The sequence below is a fragment of the Pleurodeles waltl genome, chromosome 2_2, assembly GCF_031143425.1.
Source record: "Pleurodeles waltl isolate 20211129_DDA chromosome 2_2, aPleWal1.hap1.20221129, whole genome shotgun sequence".
Taxonomy (NCBI): Eukaryota; Metazoa; Chordata; class Amphibia; order Caudata; family Salamandridae; genus Pleurodeles; species Pleurodeles waltl.
Window position 1 is genome coordinate 636,274,185 of NC_090439.1, and position 17,176 is coordinate 636,291,360.

At 45.2% G+C, this 17,176-nt stretch overlaps 1 protein-coding gene across 1 annotated transcript in view; it reads left to right on the forward strand.

Annotated features, from left to right (window-relative positions):
* Nucleotides 1-17,176, forward strand: part of LOC138282505 (acyl-protein thioesterase 1) — a 558,768-nt gene that overhangs the window by 296,219 nt on the left and 245,373 nt on the right. The window lies entirely within an intron of this gene.

The following is a 17,176-nucleotide window of genomic DNA, read 5'->3' on the forward strand; positions in this document are numbered from 1 at the left end:
GTTGGTCATACGTGAAAACAACTACCTCAGATATCGTATTTTATACTTTAAATATGAATATGCACTTACACCCAGCTTTGTTATAGCAATCCATCCCAAGGGTGAATGATTACAGCCGGGAAGTTTGGCACGCAGGGGAAGTCTTTTTTGTTACATATGGGAGGTCAAAATCTTAAAACACAGTCCAGGTCACATAAGTCTAAGCAACATTTTAATAATGCTTTGTGACCAGTATTAATGGATTGTGATAGAGGAGGGTAGGTCAGCTACAGCTGTGTCATAAGTACAGTTCCTAGATCATGCATGCGCAGAACGTAATACAAAACTGACCTCTTGCTGCCATTGCAACTCGGTTTCCATACAGGCTACATGGACCACAACGATGCTGCTTTAGGTTGTCGTTTGAAGTTTGCTTAGTCCCCAAAGGGCAGTGTGGCAGGATCTTAGCCTCCCAAGTCAGGCAATTTAGTTTGATTTTCTTCAGGTAGGGAACTGGCAAATTGAACATTAAATAGTTACTGCATCCAAGGAGCAAACATTGACACCAAACAATACAGAAATGTGCAGTGCTTATTGAGTTCATGGCCGTCACTTATTTTCCAATCAGAGTGTGGGCCTCATTCCAATCTTCAAGTAAAAGTACCAACTTCTGCGCATATATATATATATATATATATATATATATATATAGTGTGTATCTGCATTGTTAGCGGTCTGTATGGAAACAGATGAGCTTGCTAGATGTTCTCCTATGGAGATTATAGAAGCTCGTGTGGAAAATTATTAAAGGTGTTACATGTAATTAAACATAGATATTTATTTTTAGGTTTTAAAAGTTAATCTTAAATTGTATTGCTTGGGACTTTATATAATCTTTCTACATAGCTGGAGATGTTGCTCAGTTAGCGGGGTTAAACAAAATAATGCTGCCTCAGCCAACAGTAATCATTGATGGAAATCCAACATCCTTCCACGAAGATCATATCCAGGTGAAGACAAAATAGTGAAATTGGGTACAGGAGTCCAGCACATTTAGCTAAGGGATGCCGCAAGGAGTTACATAATTGGAATGGAAATATTTGGTATTGCTGCAAAACACTACCTCATTTGAAGCCATTGGGAGTTTACTGCAAGTCTATCATAAAGATTGTATGGGTATGTATCCTGCCCTTAATATAGCATGCTGCCTGAAACAGTTAACTGATGAGTAAACAAAGATTTGATACATACTGGATCATGAACAAACTTAAGATGTTATTGAAAAAATATATCTTGAGGTTTTAAAGAAACTGAAAAAAAAGTGTGGCAGTTAATGCACAGCATTGCTTCAAAAATAATTTGTTTATTGCAGAGGACATACAGGTATTCATTGATTTGTTTGGTAAAACACTCTTAAAAACAATTGTGGGCGATCAACAACTGTGCCCGACCAAAGTTTTTCAATAGCAAATTTTGATTTTGACTTTTAAGAAGGCTTTTAGGATTTTCTCCCTAGTTGGGAGATTAGAGCGCACACAAACTTTGCACATTTGATAATGCTGTTGCATCTCAAAATAATTATACCACAATATATTGCACAGTAAATCAGATTTAATTTACAGATGCCATTGGCAGCAAGCTACTGGCTAAACTAATTTGCCAAGGGCATAACTTGGGACCCTGCAGCCTCAGCCGGGGGAGGGGAGGGTGAAGCAATCCTTCACGGGCCCCTTTATACCAGCAGCGGCCTCTGTTTAGCAGAAGTTCAATGAATATCTGGTGGGATTATAGGCAGAAGTCCAGTGAATATCTGTAGAGGGATACCTGGGGGGGGTGTGGGGAGCAATCATTCATGGGTGCCCTTAAACCAGCAGGGGCCCTTTTTCAGCAGAAGTCCAATTAATGTCTGTCAGATATGTGAGAATCGGGCACCTCTTCAATTCTGCTGGGGGTTCCATTATTTTGCATTACGTCATTAGCCACATGAAAACATGACCATAGTCTTAATGCACTCAAACTGTGAGCTCTAAAGCCAATGCAATTACCCAGTTGCTTTTAGTGCATGGCAAGACTTATGATCAACAGTTGTACGTGTAGTTTCTGTTGACATACCACAGAAACAATGCAGGTTACAAACTATTTTGTATCTGTTTTTTTTTTCCTGTGAGGCCTCATGTAAGAATTTCTATACCTTTATGATCCAGTGCCATATCTTTTTCTACCTCTCTCGGTCTGTTGGTATCGGCTCTTCCCCAAAGGGGGAGGACAGCACTGTTTTCCTTATCTGATAAGAGACTTGTATCCCCAGGTGTCAGACTGGATCCCAAAAGTTTTCTGAGCAGTCCCCTTGCATGCTGGTAGGTGTGGTCATCCGGGCTGGGAGTTACTTTCGTGGTGCACATATAGGCACCAGCCCAACACACTGACCTCAGTTCTTTGTTTTCTGCACCATCAGTACGGGTCCAGATGAAGTTCCCCTCAGACGCTTTTTGACTGAAATTGTTTGTCCTTTTGTCAAGCACCATCACCAGTGCCTTTTTGCAGCTTTTTTAGATATGCCCCACAAAAAAGACAAGTGGTTTTAAACCTTGTGGTACCTGTCACTGCAGATTTCTGACATACCTCCACTTTGTGTGGCTTTGGTGCCTGGAGCTGGACCACGACTGCAAGGACTGCTCAGAGTGCAAGGCTGTGCACATGAAGGCTATCCACACGCGTGCCATGAAGCTCCTGGCAGCTCGAAATGCAGCTTTGAACCGCTACAGGTCCTGGTCACAAGGGAGGACCAGGTAATGCTTTTGGGCTTGGTTGCAGCAGTCATCGTCTTGATCCAGGGCTTCTTCAGGTACGTAACACAAGAAGTGGAAGCTTTCTTTGATTTCTCCACACCAGTCCAGAGCTTCAGTTGAGGTGCAGGAACAATGCTATAAATCTAGGCCCTGTTCCCAAGTCATCCCTGTTGACCCTCAGACTGGGTGTGCTCAGTGCTTCCCCGAGTTTCCCAGAGCGACCCCTTCCCAACAACATGAGTTCTATGAGGCCATGCACCTCATTTTGGGCAGGCTGACCCTTCTGGAGTATCTTCAAGCATAATGGATTCGGGAAGGGCACTGACTGGCTTTCCGCTGGCGGATTCACCCTCAGCATCAGTCAGGTCCTCCACATCCGTTAGTGGATCGGGATTGGCCCTGGTCACGACTTTCCAACCACCTTCGGGGTCCGTTCCTATGGCGCCCTTCGCATTGCTCATCGGCCACACTGACCCCATCATAATTCCTGACTCTGATACGGAGTCAGACGGTCTGAACAGGAGACAGAGCGTTAGTTTCCTGAAAGGCCCTTTGTCGGAACACAAATTATGGGGGCCTGGGGAACCCTATAGCTATCCCAACCTCCTATAAGAGTCAATTGCTGATGATAGCTGGTATGAGGAACTGGCTAATGCCAGTGTTCTGGAAACCTCACCAGACACTTGTCTCCTCTCTCCTCCCACAGTGGCTCTGTAGAAATGGTCCTCCTTTGCGATGGTAGTCCGAAGGGTGGTTGACATCTTGGACCGAATGCTACCCATGGTGGAAATCAAAATTAACATTTTGGCTGAGGTACTCCAACCCCTGATATCCTCCTCAGAACCCCTACTACCTTTTAATGAAGTCTTCAATTATGTTCTGCTCAGGTCCTATGCCAAGCACTACACAGGCAGACCCTGTGTACAGGGCCATCTCCAGCTGCCATCACCCTGCATCAGGGGATCCAGCCTTCCTGACCCAGCACCCTTACAGCCTAATAGTCCAGTCCTCTACATCCAAAATTAACCCTGGTGCTATCCCTACCACATTACTGGATACGGAATCCAAGAGACAGGATACCTTTGGAAACCTATTTTTGTCTTCCCCTACCTTGCACTGATGTCTGTGGACACACATGCTTATTGGGCCAATTGTCCCATATTGTATGGGATTTGTTGCAAAAGTTGTATCTGGGGGTCTCGGACATGGCCCTGAGCCTTACTCTCCCATGCTATTGCTGATTGTAGAGATACTGCTAACTTCACTATTCGCTGTGGTTTGACCAGTGCTTCCATGGTGGTACTTAGACGTCATGCCAATCCCCACAAGCCATGACAGAAACCTAGGATTCATCGTCCACAATAAACTCAACATGAAGAACCAGATGAATACATTCTCGTCCACCTGCTTCCTCACCCTCCCAATGCTCCGTAAGATTTTCAAGTGGCTCCCAGTCACCACCAGATGAACTGTCAGACAAGACCTCATCACACCAGCTGTCTAGATAACGGCAACGCTCTATAGGGCGGAGTCATGACACACCTCACAAAAAGACTTCAAACCATCCAGAACTCAGCAGCCAGACTCATCTTAGCTCTCCCAAGATAGACCCACACCTCCCCTCACCTAAGGAAGCGCCACTGGCTCCCGGTACACAAACAATGCCAATTCAAGCTGCTAACATATGCATATAAAGCCCTGCATAAACTAGGACCTGTATGCCTAAACGACCACCTGAACTTTCTGCCACTCCAGACACCTTCTCTCTGCCTCACTCCCCCTCCCGCACACACCCACATCCGCCACAGCACCTATGGTGACTGCACCTTTTCCTTCATCACAGCAAAGGCCTGGAGCAGCCTTCCCATCCGCCAAAGAACTTTTCCCTCCATCCTGGAATTGAGAAGAAGTCTCAAGACCTGGCCATTTGACTAAGGCCCCACGCAGCATCCTCAGCACCTGGATACGCTCTCCCGGGTGATAAGTGCACTTTACAAATCTGGTTGATTGATTGATGTCTGGCTGAGGACAGCTGGGTTTTTGAGGAATATCCAGGCATCCTTATGGACATGCCCTTTGATGGCAGTCACCTCAGTGGCGATTAGGCAGATTCGGCACTTGAGCATTTTAAGAATAGCAGGGCCACTGCTAGGTCATTGGGGTTTACCATGGCGCAATGACAACCGCAATCCTCCTTCCGTGGCTACGGTAGTGGCTATCAGTCACATCCTCTCATCACTAGCTACCACATCCAGCACACATCTCAGTCCTTTAATGGAAACATATGGCTCCCACAAACCTCGTGGGACCAAAGCCAGAAGTCTACCCAGTTAGCTCCCAAGTTCCTGGACCTCCCAACACCTAGCAGCCACAGCCTCAATGACCCTTTACTATGCCCTCACACCACCATGGGCAACTGGTTGGCAGCAGGATATGGCACCACCTGCCCCAATGGCTTACAATAACATAAGCCAAATGGGAGCTTCAAATTATCCAGTGGGTTAGTGCCCTTGCTTTCGAATAAACCCCACCATCTTTCCCAACTGCCTCTGAAGCACAAACTCTTCTGGTCAAGGAAGCCTTAGAAAAGGGTGCCTCTATCAGACGTAGGTAGTACTTGCTAATCACACTACTATCTGGTGCCAAAAAAGATGGAGTCCTCAGTCCCTTTTTAGACCTGCGCCTTCTCAACTACTTACTGACAAAAGAAAAAGTTCAAAAAGCTCACTCTGGCTCAGCTTCTGTCTGCTCTGGATCCTTGAGACTGGATGGTAGCACTGTACTTGCAGGATGCATATTGAATATTCCCATGGGGCCAGCCCACAGATGTTACCTGTGGTTCATGATAGGTCAGGAACATTTCCACTGTGCTTCCCTTTGGCTTTACCAGCATCCCCACCAGCATACAAGCATTAAGCAAGAGGCTGGTGATTCTAGAATTCCTCCACAGCTGGCTGTTGAAGGCAGGTTCACCCCAGGCAGTCTTTTCCCCCCTCCAGACTATGGTAGACCTCCTTCATTCAGTGGGGTTTTCCCTCAATGGAGCCAAAGTCACAACTAACTCCTTCTCAGATGCTCAATTTCATTTGAGCCATTCTGAACACAGTGCAATTTTGTGCTCATCCTCCAGAGTAGTGAGTCCTTGATAGGTTACTATACAGATGTTTCAGACTCTATGCTGGGTTAAGGTGAGTCTTGTTCTGAGATTGCTGGGCCTCATGACCTCTTCCATCCTGGTGGTAAAATATGTCAATGTCGTATGCGGGCTCTGCCGTGGGGCCTGGAATTCCAGTGGCCTCTCCATTAGGGGAATCTCTGACCTGGGCCAGATATCAGCCGGTGCTACAAAAGACCTGAAGTGGCGGCTGACGAACCGAGATTGGATCAGTGGCAGACTCCTTTACATTCCCCACCCAGAGCTCACAGTGGTGACAGATGTGTCACTTTTGGGTTGTGGCGGCCATCTGGGAGCGGTGGAGATAAGAAGACTCTGGCCTGGCAGAGTTTCTGCTCCGCATCAGTTTGTTGGAGCTGAGAGTGATTCATTTGGCATTGAAAGCCTTCCTTCCATTCATCAACAGAAAGGCTGGTTCAGGTATTCAGACACCACCATGTGGTACTGCAACAATCATTGCAGAGTCGGGTCCGGGACCCTGTGCCAGAAGGCTTTAAACCTCTGGATATTGCTAGAATGTTAGGACATCTTCCTGTTCGTGCAACACCTAGAGAGCTCAATAAATGCTAGGCCAGAAGAACTCAGCCAGCTATGCTTTGCAAATCACTGATAATGTTTCCATACTGAGATGGTGCAAGGTCCCTTCCCCAATTAGGGAGAACCTCCATTCAATCTAATTGCTACTGCAGAGAGCACACAGTGTCAGCACGTCTGCGTGCCAAAGTTTTCAATGTGACTCTCACTCAGAGACACATTTTGTCTCATGTGGAGCTCAGGCTTCCTGTATGCCTTTCCTCTGATTCCACTCCTGCCCAGAGTTCTCAAGAAGATCAAGAACGAAAGGCCTCATGTCATTCTTGTGGATCTGGATTGGGCATGGAGAGTATGGTATCCCATACTCCTGACCATAAGCATCGGTCCTCCAATCAGGCTGCCTCTTCAAGAGGATCTCTTGTCGCAGTGCAGGTTTCTGCAACTGAACCTGCACACGCTACAACTTTATGCATGGAGATTGAGCTGCAACAGCTGAGTATTTGACCTGCTTCCTGGGGTGTGTGATATCACGTTAGCAGCCAGGCGCGCACCTCCACTAAAACTGTGTACGTCTGTTAATGGGACAAATTTGTGGCTTGGTGTGCTGCCGAATCCATTGATCCTCTGTCTGCACCCTTATCTGAGGTTAGCCTGTTTGCATTATCCCTCACTCAGCAAGGCGTTGCTATGCGCACCGTTAAAGAGTATCTTTTGGCCATCTTTGCTTTCTTGCAGTTGTTGGATCTACCCTCCCTGTTCAAATCACCAGTTCTGACGCGATTGCTGAAATGCTTAAAGCACATTTCCTCCTACCCCTTTCATTAAGCCCCAATCAGGCCTTAATTTGGGTTGCACTTTCATGATGTGCTCACCTTTTTCAGCCCATGCACAGCTGCGCTCTTAGACTACTCACCATTAACACCATCTTTCTAGTGGCAATTACATCTGCCAGGAGGGTTAGTGAGTTGCAGGCACGGGCAGTCAACCCTTCGTATACTACATTGTTTTCCAGACAATTTGGCCCTCAGAATCCATGCCTCCTTCCTGCCCAAGGTGATAACACCTTTTCATGTCAGACAGAACATTATGTCACTGACTTTCTTTGCTCCACCTCAAGCTACCAAACAAGAGGAGAGACTCCACGGTCAGGATCCAAAAAGAGCACTGTAGTTCTCCATTGATCAAGCCAAAGACATTGGAGTATACTATCAACTCTTTGTGGTCATTGTTGGAGCATGGAAAGGCAAAGCACTAGAGAAGAGAATCTTCTCTAGGTGGATTATCCTCTGCATACAGATCTGGTATTCACTGGCCAATAAACAGCCCTCTGAGGATTTGCGGGCTCATTCCATCAGAGCCAAGGCTGTGACACTGCGTTATCTCACGGAGTCCCTGTCCTGGATATTTGTCATCCAGCTATGTGGGCTTTGTTGCATATATTCTCCAAGCACTACTGCCTTGTCAGCCAGTTCCAGCATAGTGGCCATTTTGCTTGTACGGTCCTCCAGGACATCTTAGTATAAATATTTCAAAGACCCACCTCCGTGGAGATATTGCTTTGGTGCCTATTCTAAGGGGAATCTGCGGCATGAAGTCTCTATCAGATGAACAAGTTACCTTTGGTAACACATTATCTGGTAGAGACTATCTAGCCACAGATGTCTTACTGCAGATGTCTTACCGCCCTACGAACTGCCACGCTCTGCTGTCTGTAAAATTCATCTGAAGAGATCCCTGAGAACCTCACTCTGACACACTGGTTCACACTATTTTAGTATGACTGTGTGATTCTGGTGCAGAAAAATAGTCACAAAACTGAGGTTAACACGCTGGGGCAGTGCATATGCAGGCACCGCACACGCCACTTAAGCTGCGGCAAACCACACAGAGCCACCGACCATCAGGCAAGAGTACTGCTCAGAAAACTCTCCGGATTCAGTCTGATGCCTGGGAATAATTCTAAAGTAAGGATTCAATACCTAGAGTAGTCTCTACCAGACAAGGCTTTATCAAAAGTAAGTAACTTGTTTTAGGCTATTTCAGGTTTCAGTGTTAATGTTCTTAATGCCTCTCTTGCCCCTGTTTATTCATCACATTCTAACTTTTTGATACATTTGTGGGTTGCTACATTCCTGATTGGTCAATGTAAGGATTTTTTTCTGTGGCATCTGGACACATTAGCCTTACTATGATTAATTCAAAAAGTATATTATTGGGCAACTTTCTCAGACACACTATGATTTTAAGATGACTTAAAGGGTAAACCATATTTTGTACCTTGATTGTACTTTTATTGGTCAGACTCATGATTTGCTTTATTTTGCAAACAAAAATGCCCATCCTATTCATTCACACCACAAGCTTAATTATTAAATTCCGATAGTGTTTTACTCAACGCTTGTAATTATTTATCTGCTATGTGGAGCTTATGTTATATTAGTGGTCTCCTTCCTGTGTGTAAACCATGAAACAAATGTGTGGGGAATGCTGTATAAGTTCCATTGTTTTCATAAGACTCATGGAAATTAAGGTTTATCCTTTGCAATCAAATGTATTGTGTCTAATTAAACAATTTTAGCACAAAATGATGTGCAAGCTTAAACAATGAAGGAAACCAGACTTAACTGTGGGAGAAGGAATCCTTAGCAGGTGTGACTAAGCTCCTTCAATGTCAAGACATCTCTTTCCTATAAGTTGAACAGGTTCCTGTGAGGCATCCCAAGCATACCCTTGGCGGCTTGGCATATGGAAAAGCCCATAGCACGGAATGTGGTACTTGAACATCAACTCCAAAATAGTGTTAAAAGTGAAACGGACTGCAGTTCCTGAACCATTGTAGGAAGTTGGCTCTGTATGTGCTATTTCAAAGCAAGGAATAGCATGCACAGAGTCCAAGGGTTCCCCTTAGAGGTAAGATAGTGGCAAAAAGAGATAATACTAATGCTCTATTTTGTGGTAGTGTGGTCGAGCAGTAGGCTTATCCAAGGAGTAGTGTTAAGCATTTGTTGTACATACACATAGACAATAAATGAGGTACACACACTCTAAAAATCCAGCCAATAGGTTTTTATATAGAAAAATATCTTTTCTTAGTTTATTTTAAGAACCACAGGTTCAAATTCTACATGTAATATCTCATTCGAAAGGTATTGCAGGTAAGTACTTTAGGAACTTCAAATCATCAAAATTGCATGTATACTTTTCAAGTTATTCACAAATAGCTGTTTTAAAAGTGGACACTTAGTGCAATTTTCACAGTTCCTAGGGGAGGTAAGTATTTGTTAGGTTAACCAGGTAAGTAAGACACTTACAGGGCTTAGCTCTTGGTCCAAGGTAGCCCACCGTTGGGGGTTCAGAGCAACCCCAAAGTCACCACACCAGCAGCTCAGGGCCGGTCAGGTGCAGAGTTCAAAGTGGTGCCCAAAACACATAGGCTAGAATGGAGAGAAGGGGGTGCCCCGGTTCCGGTCTGCTTGCAGGTAAGTACCCGCGTCTTCGGAGGGCAGACCAGGGGGGTTTTGTAGGGCACCGGGGGGGACACAAGCCCACACAGAAATTTCACCCTCAGCAGCGCGGGGGCGGCCGGGTGCAGTGTAGAAACAAGCGTCGGGTTTGTAATGGAAGTCAATGGGAGATCTAGGGATCTCTTCAGCGCTGCAGGCAGGCAAGGGGGGGTTCCTCGGGGAAACCTCCACTTGATCAAGGGAGAGGGACTCCTGGGGGTCACTCCTCCAGTGAAAGTCCGGTCCTTCAGGTCCTGGGGGCTGCGGGTGCAGGGTCTCTCCCAGGTGTCGGGACTTTGGATTCAAAGAGTCGCGGTCAGGGGAAGCCTCGGGATTCCCTCTGCAGGCGGCGCTGTGGGGACTCAGGGGGGACAGGTTTTGGTACTCACAGTATCAGAGTAGTCCTGGGGTCCCTCCTGAGGTGTCGGATCTCCACCAGCCGAGTCGGGGTCGCCGGGTGCAGTGTTGCAAGTCTCACGCTTCTTGCGGGGAGCTTGCAGGGTTCTTTCAAGGCTGCTGGAAACAAAGTTGCAGCCTTTCTTGGAGCAGGTCCGCTGTCCTCGGGAGTTTCTTGTCTTTTCGAAGCAGGGGCAGTCCTCAGAGGATGTCGAGGTCGCTGGTCCCTTTGGAAGGCGTCGCTGGAGCAGGATCTTTGGAAGGCAGGAGACAGGCCGGTGAGTTTCTGGAGCCAAGGCAGTTGTCGTCTTCTGATCTTCCGCTGCAGGGGTTTTCAGCTAGGCAGTCCTTCTTCTTGTAGTTGCAGGAATCTAATTTTCTAGGGTTCAGGGTAGCCCTTAAATACTAAATTTAAGGGCGTGTTTAGGTCTGGGGGGTTAGTAGCCAATGGCTACTAGCCCTGAGGGTGGGTACACCCTCTTTGTGCCTCCTCCCAAGGGGAGGGGGTCACAATCCTAACCCTATTGGGGGAATCCTCCATCTGCAAGATGGAGGATTTCTAAAAGTTAGAGTCACTTCAGCTCAGGACACCTTAGGGGCTGTCCTGACTGGCCAGTGACTCCTCCTTGTTGCTTTCTTTGTTCCCTCCAGCCTTGCCGCCAAAAGTGGGGGCCGTGGCCGGAGGGGGCGGGCAACTCCACTAAGCTGGAGTGCCCTGCTGGGCTGTGACAAAGGGGTGAGCCTTTGAGGCTCACCGCCAGGTGTCACAGCTCCTGCCTGGGGGAGGTGTTAGCATCTCCACCCAGTGCAGGCTTTGTTACTGGCCTCAGAGTGACAAAGGCACTCTCCCCATGGGGCCAGCAACATGTCTCTGGTGTGGCAGGCTGCTGGAACTAGTCAGCCTACACAGACAGTCGGTTAAGTTTCAGGGGGCACCTCTAAGGTGCCCTCTGTGGTGTATTTTACAATAAAATGTACACTGGCATCAGTGTGCATTTATTGTGCTGAGAAGTTTGATACCAAACTTCCCAGTTTTCAGTGTAGCCATTATGGTGCTGTGGAGTTCGTGTTTGACAGACTCCCAGACCATATACTCTTATGGCTACCCTGCACTTACAATGTCTAAGGTTTTGTTTAGACACTGTAGGGGTACCATGCTCATGCACTGGTACCCTCACCTATGGTATAGTGCACCCTGCCTTAGGGCTGTAAGGCCTGCTAGAGGGGTGTCTTACCTATACTGCATAGGCAGTGAGAGGCTGGCATGGCACCCTGAGGGGAGTGCCATGTCGACTTACTCGTTTTGTCCTCACTAGCACACACAAGCTGGCAAGCAGAGTGTCTGTGCTGAGTGAGAGGTCTCCAGGGTGGCATAAGACATGCTGCAGCCCTTAGAGACCTTCCTTGGCATCAGGGCCCTTGGTACTAGAAGTACCAGTTACAGGGGACTTATCTGGATGCCAGGGTCTGCCAATTGTGGATACAAAAGTACAGGTTAGGGAAAGAACACTGGTGCTGGGGCCTGGTTAGCAGGCCTCAGCACACTTTCAATTGTAAACATAGCATCAGCAAAGGCAAAAAGTCAGGGGGCAACCATGCCAAGGAGGCATTTCCTTACAACCATTTATACTAATCATGAGTAAAATGTAATTATTGAAATGACACAAACGTATGACAGCATGTAATTTAATCAAACATAATACAACACCCAATATTTCACGAAGGAACCTTGGGCAATGAGACTATTGTGGCTGCAATTAATGCCAATTCACTCTCACTAGGGATATATTCAGACAGATGTAAGGCACGTGTGAGGCTTATGTTGGAAAGTACACATAACTGAGAACAGGAAAACAATGTGATTGTATGACTTGCAACACCGAATCAGCGAAAAGTAAACTTTGTGGAAAACGAAATAGCATATCAGCACCAGGAATTTAACGTATAACTTGTATAACAAGAATTGCCCAATAGGCGACTGAAAATCTAGTGGAATGTAGTTGACCTAGTCCTAGGCAACATCTGAAGCCAAAAGGTAATGGAGCAAACCCAGATACAGGTTGTAGATTTGTTCTGTTTTTATGAAGGACCTAGGCTTCGGCACCATTCACAGCACACCGTTGATGTAGTGAGGGTAAGAACTCTTTGGAAAGCTGCATATCCACCAGAAAGAACATTGCCTACAGTAACTGTTTCTTATAATGGATATTTTTGGGGGGCAAAGAGCTTCCTATTTCACCACTTACAAAGCCGTCATCAAAAGTGTAGCTGTGTGACAATAACCATACCGTCACGAAAAGCTCTAAAGAACTGTCAATGGATGAAACACAGCTACAGGTTGTTGGTTTGCCCCCGTCAGCATTTATGAAGGGCCCAGGCTCTGGTACCTTACATATCCGACCGGTGAGAGCGAGGTCTGGCAAGTGTTGTCACAAGGATGTTCTTAGGCTCATGTTGCCAGGATTGCGTCACCTCTGGGCGGTGAAATCTCCTCGCAGGCTCCTATGTGGAATTTGAAATTCAGACAGCTTTTGCAACTTTTGAGTACTCTACGTTTGACTTACAAACGTGCCAAATATTCACTCCATTAGAACAACGGTTTTCACGTACCCACCTGGTGAGGGACTCTTTGGCATGTCCGCATACTAGCAATTAAGACTCCAAAGCTCTTATGATTTCAGGGGAATGGAGATTTTCCAACACACTCGAAATGATTCCTTTCTGAATAGTAGCAACGGAAAGATGCATTCTTGAAGTAAGCTACAGTTTTATGGTTCATTGGGTGCACGTTCTTCCAGTGCGTAACTAGAGGAAGGCGAACACAAAATTAAGTGGGAACACGAGTTGCAAGATCTGTCTGAGCCCTGAAAGTGTTTGCTAAGTAAATCATACAACAAACGTCGTGTACAATTTGATAAAATGTCTTCAAAATACAAAAGAGTGTATTTTTTTAACATGTATAAGCAACTGACATGGAAATCTTACATCACAGCACTGCACTGAGAAGCACTTACTAAATGTTGTAAACATGAACTTATAACCGTTCTTGTCCTCGTCTCCACGCTGCTGACAGGGCCATCAGTGAACTAAGAGGTAAGACAGATGTCATGTGAACCCTTTATCATTAACACTTTAGTCTAGTAAATGAAACACCATGGGTTTTTGTACAGCTGATATTTTGAACTCGTGTATTTGAAGGTGGTTTGATACACTATAATGAAGAAAAAGGAGTTTGGGTGAAACAAAATATTTACCTAAGATCACAGAACTTAAGCAGGGAAGCTGCAATTTATCTAGGTTATCTGGGTTCACTTTTTAAAAATCAGTCACTAAATGGGTATCTATTTGTTTCTCCTTTTTATGTTAATGCTTTATTTTTATTTTTACCTCTTTATGTATTTTTCTGCAGTCTTTGTATAGCACGAACTCGACCCGGAGAAATTGGAGCACCTACATGAGCATCTGCTTCATTACATAAGGTCACATTATTATTTTTTTTTAATAAGACATAGGTAGATTAAGTGATTTGACCAGAGTCCAAGGATGTTGAGCTGACGCGAAGACTCGAACCTGGTTCCCCAATTCCACAGACAGCAGCATTTGCCTTAACACCCATTCTGCATAGAGTGAGGGTTGCAGGCAGAAGCCACATGGAAGCTCGTTATGGGCTTGAGGTTCCAAAAGGACCTCAGCTGAGGCAAAGCCAGGCTTCTGGCTCGAGCTATCATTTGCTTGCCAACCACTATGCATAACTGTCACATTATGGCATACCTTTTTTTATTGCCCGTTTTAATTTGGCGTTAAGTTATTTCCTGTATATAGTTTCTTACATTGAAGATCACAAAACTTAGTGTGGTGAGTCATCAAATGCCATTTTCTAGTTCCCCTGGCACAGGTCAGGCCTCCTTCTGAACCCAAGTGCACAAAAAAGTGATGTTATACACAAAGGGCCTGATTCTAACTTTGGAGGACGGTGTTAAACCGTCCCAAAAGTGGCGGATATACCACCTACCGTATTACGAGTTCCATAGGATATAATGGACTCGTAATACGGTAGGTGGTATATCCGCCACTTTTGGGACGGTTTAACACCGTCCTCCAAAGTTAGAATCAGGCCCAAAGTGTGGAGCCCCCATGAAGTCTGTTACTCTTATCGCCCTAGTTTCCTTTTTAATAATAAACTCAAACTGTATCTCAAACACTACCTCACGGTAGTAAACAACATTGTATACATAGGCTACATGATGCCCTAGTTAATCATCACCCTCTCATTGGTCCTTGCGCATTTCTTTTTATCGACTTTTAAAACGGTTTTGTTTCCCTTGACTGGGACTTCCTACTTGGGTGCTTCCAAGAGTGGAATTAGGCCCATTTTTCTTTTATGAGCGGATGTTGTACACTTGCCCCAAGGAGCAGGTCAGAGTGAATAGGGTTCTCTCCCACGCTTTCCCTCTCCAAAGAAACCAACTTAAGAAAAAATCTGACATATCAGGAAAAAAACATGTACTACAATTTAACCAAGTGAATGCCTAATTGAATCACTGGAAAGCCCAATATGTGCCTACACCAACATTTTTTATTGTTATTCTTTAACCCCTTCGCTGCCAGGCCTTTTCCACTCCTGTGCCGAGCCTTTTTTTTGGCTATTTGGGGCAGTCTGCGGTTAGCCCCTCATAACTTTTTGTCCACATAACCTAGCCACACCAAATTTGCGTCCTTTTTTCCCAACATCCTCAGGTTTCTAAAGGTACCCAGGGTTTGTGGGTTCCCCTGGAGGAGACCAAGAAATTAGCCAAAATACAGCTAAAATTTTGTGTTTTTTTACAAAAAATTCGAAAATGTGCTGCAGTAAAAAGCATGTGTTTTTTCCCCCTGAAAATGGCATCAACAAAGGGATTCCTGTGATACAATCACCATCTCCTCAGCTTTCAGGAACACGCAGACTTGAATCCGAAAACTACATTTTTCTACACAATTTTGGCATTTTACTGGGACATTCCCCATTTTTACTATTTTTTTGTGCTTTCAGCTACCTTCCACTTACTGACAAAAATGGGTGTGAAACCAATAGTGGATCTCTGGACAGCTAAACATTTCTGAAAAGTAGACACAAATCTGAATTCAGCAAGGGGTCATTTGTGTAGATCCTACAAGGTTTTCCTACAGAAAATAACAGCTGAAATAAAAAGAAAATATTGAAATTGTGAAAAAAACAGCCATTTCTCTCCATGTTTTATTCTGTAACTTTTTCCTGCAATGTCAGATTTTCAAAAGCAATATACTGTTACGTCTGCTGGACTCTTCTGGTTGGGGGATACATAGGGCTTGTAGGTTCATCAAGAACACTAGGTACACAGAGCCAACAAATGACCTGCACCTTGCAATGGTTTTCATTGTATACTGGGTATATAGCAATTTATTTGGTAAAATATAGAGTCAGAAATAGGTATCAAGAAAAACCTTTGTGTTTCCAAAATGGGCACAAGATAAGGTGTTGAGAAGCAGTGCTTATTTGCACATCTCTGAATTCCGGGGTCCTCATAGCAGCATTTGAATTAGAGGGCATTTCTCAAATACACTTCTTTAATACACACTGTCTTACACTGGGAAGGAGAAGATGTAGAGAAAGACAAATGGGCAGTAACACTTGTTCTTCTATTCTGTGTCTCCCCCCCGTATCCCCCAAATTAAAATGGTATCTCACTTGTGTTGGTAGGCCTAGTGCCCCAAACAGGAAACACAACATGGATACATCACATTTTTACATTGAAATCTGACATGCTTTTTGGAAAGTGCCTAGCTGTGGATTTTGGCCTCTCGCTCAGCTGACACTTAAGAAAACCTACTAGATCTGTGCATTTTGTTAAACTAGATACCTAGGGGAATCCAGTATGGGGTGACCTGAAAAATGGTAGGTGTCCCGATAGAAATGGTACTTCACTTGTGTGGGTAGGCCTAGTGCCCGTGACAGGGAAGGGCCAAAAACGTGTAAAGATTGAGGGGATATCGCAGCAAGTTGATGAGCACAATTTTTGTTTATACATTTTTAGGCTGGCTCTGCTTTGGGGAGCACACACACAAGTGAAGTATCATTTTATTTGGGAGACCGAGGGGAACGCTAGGTGGTAGGAAATTTGTGCCGGCACAGTGATCCTACAAAGAACAGTGAGGAAATTTTCTTTTTTTTTTTTAAGCACATTTTGAGGTTTGCAGAGGAATCTGGGCAAGAAAATGTTAGGGGATCCACGCAAGCCACAGCTCCCTGGACTTCAACAGGTGTCCAGTCTTCACACTAATCTAGAGTTGGTACTTCTTCCCTAGAGAAGAAGCAAGCACACTACCAAGATTCCCACATCCCTGATGATCCAAAAACTTAAATTGTGAAAACAAATGCACTTAGGTTATGTTAAAAAAAGACCCCTCACCCACTAACATAATTGGTGACATGCTTCATCATCGGGGTCCCACCTGAGACACCTAGCATGTCACGGGTGTGCTGCGACGCCTGATTACAGCGGAGCAGGTTTTTTTAAATTTTTACCACACACACTGGTTGGATTTGGCACAAGGGTGAGTGATGGTTCAGTAGATCAAATTTTATTAACAAGAGATTTCACAAAAATGAAATTTACTGTTAATAACTGAAAGGCCAAAAAACGGAACCAATGACTCGCAGCTCGTGAGCTGTAAAGCCACATCATGGCACCAACCGCTTTACAGTCCAGTCACACACCTTTCATACGTGACATGCACAAGACCATTTACGCCGCAGGCCCAGCACATTACAACACTCATATCAG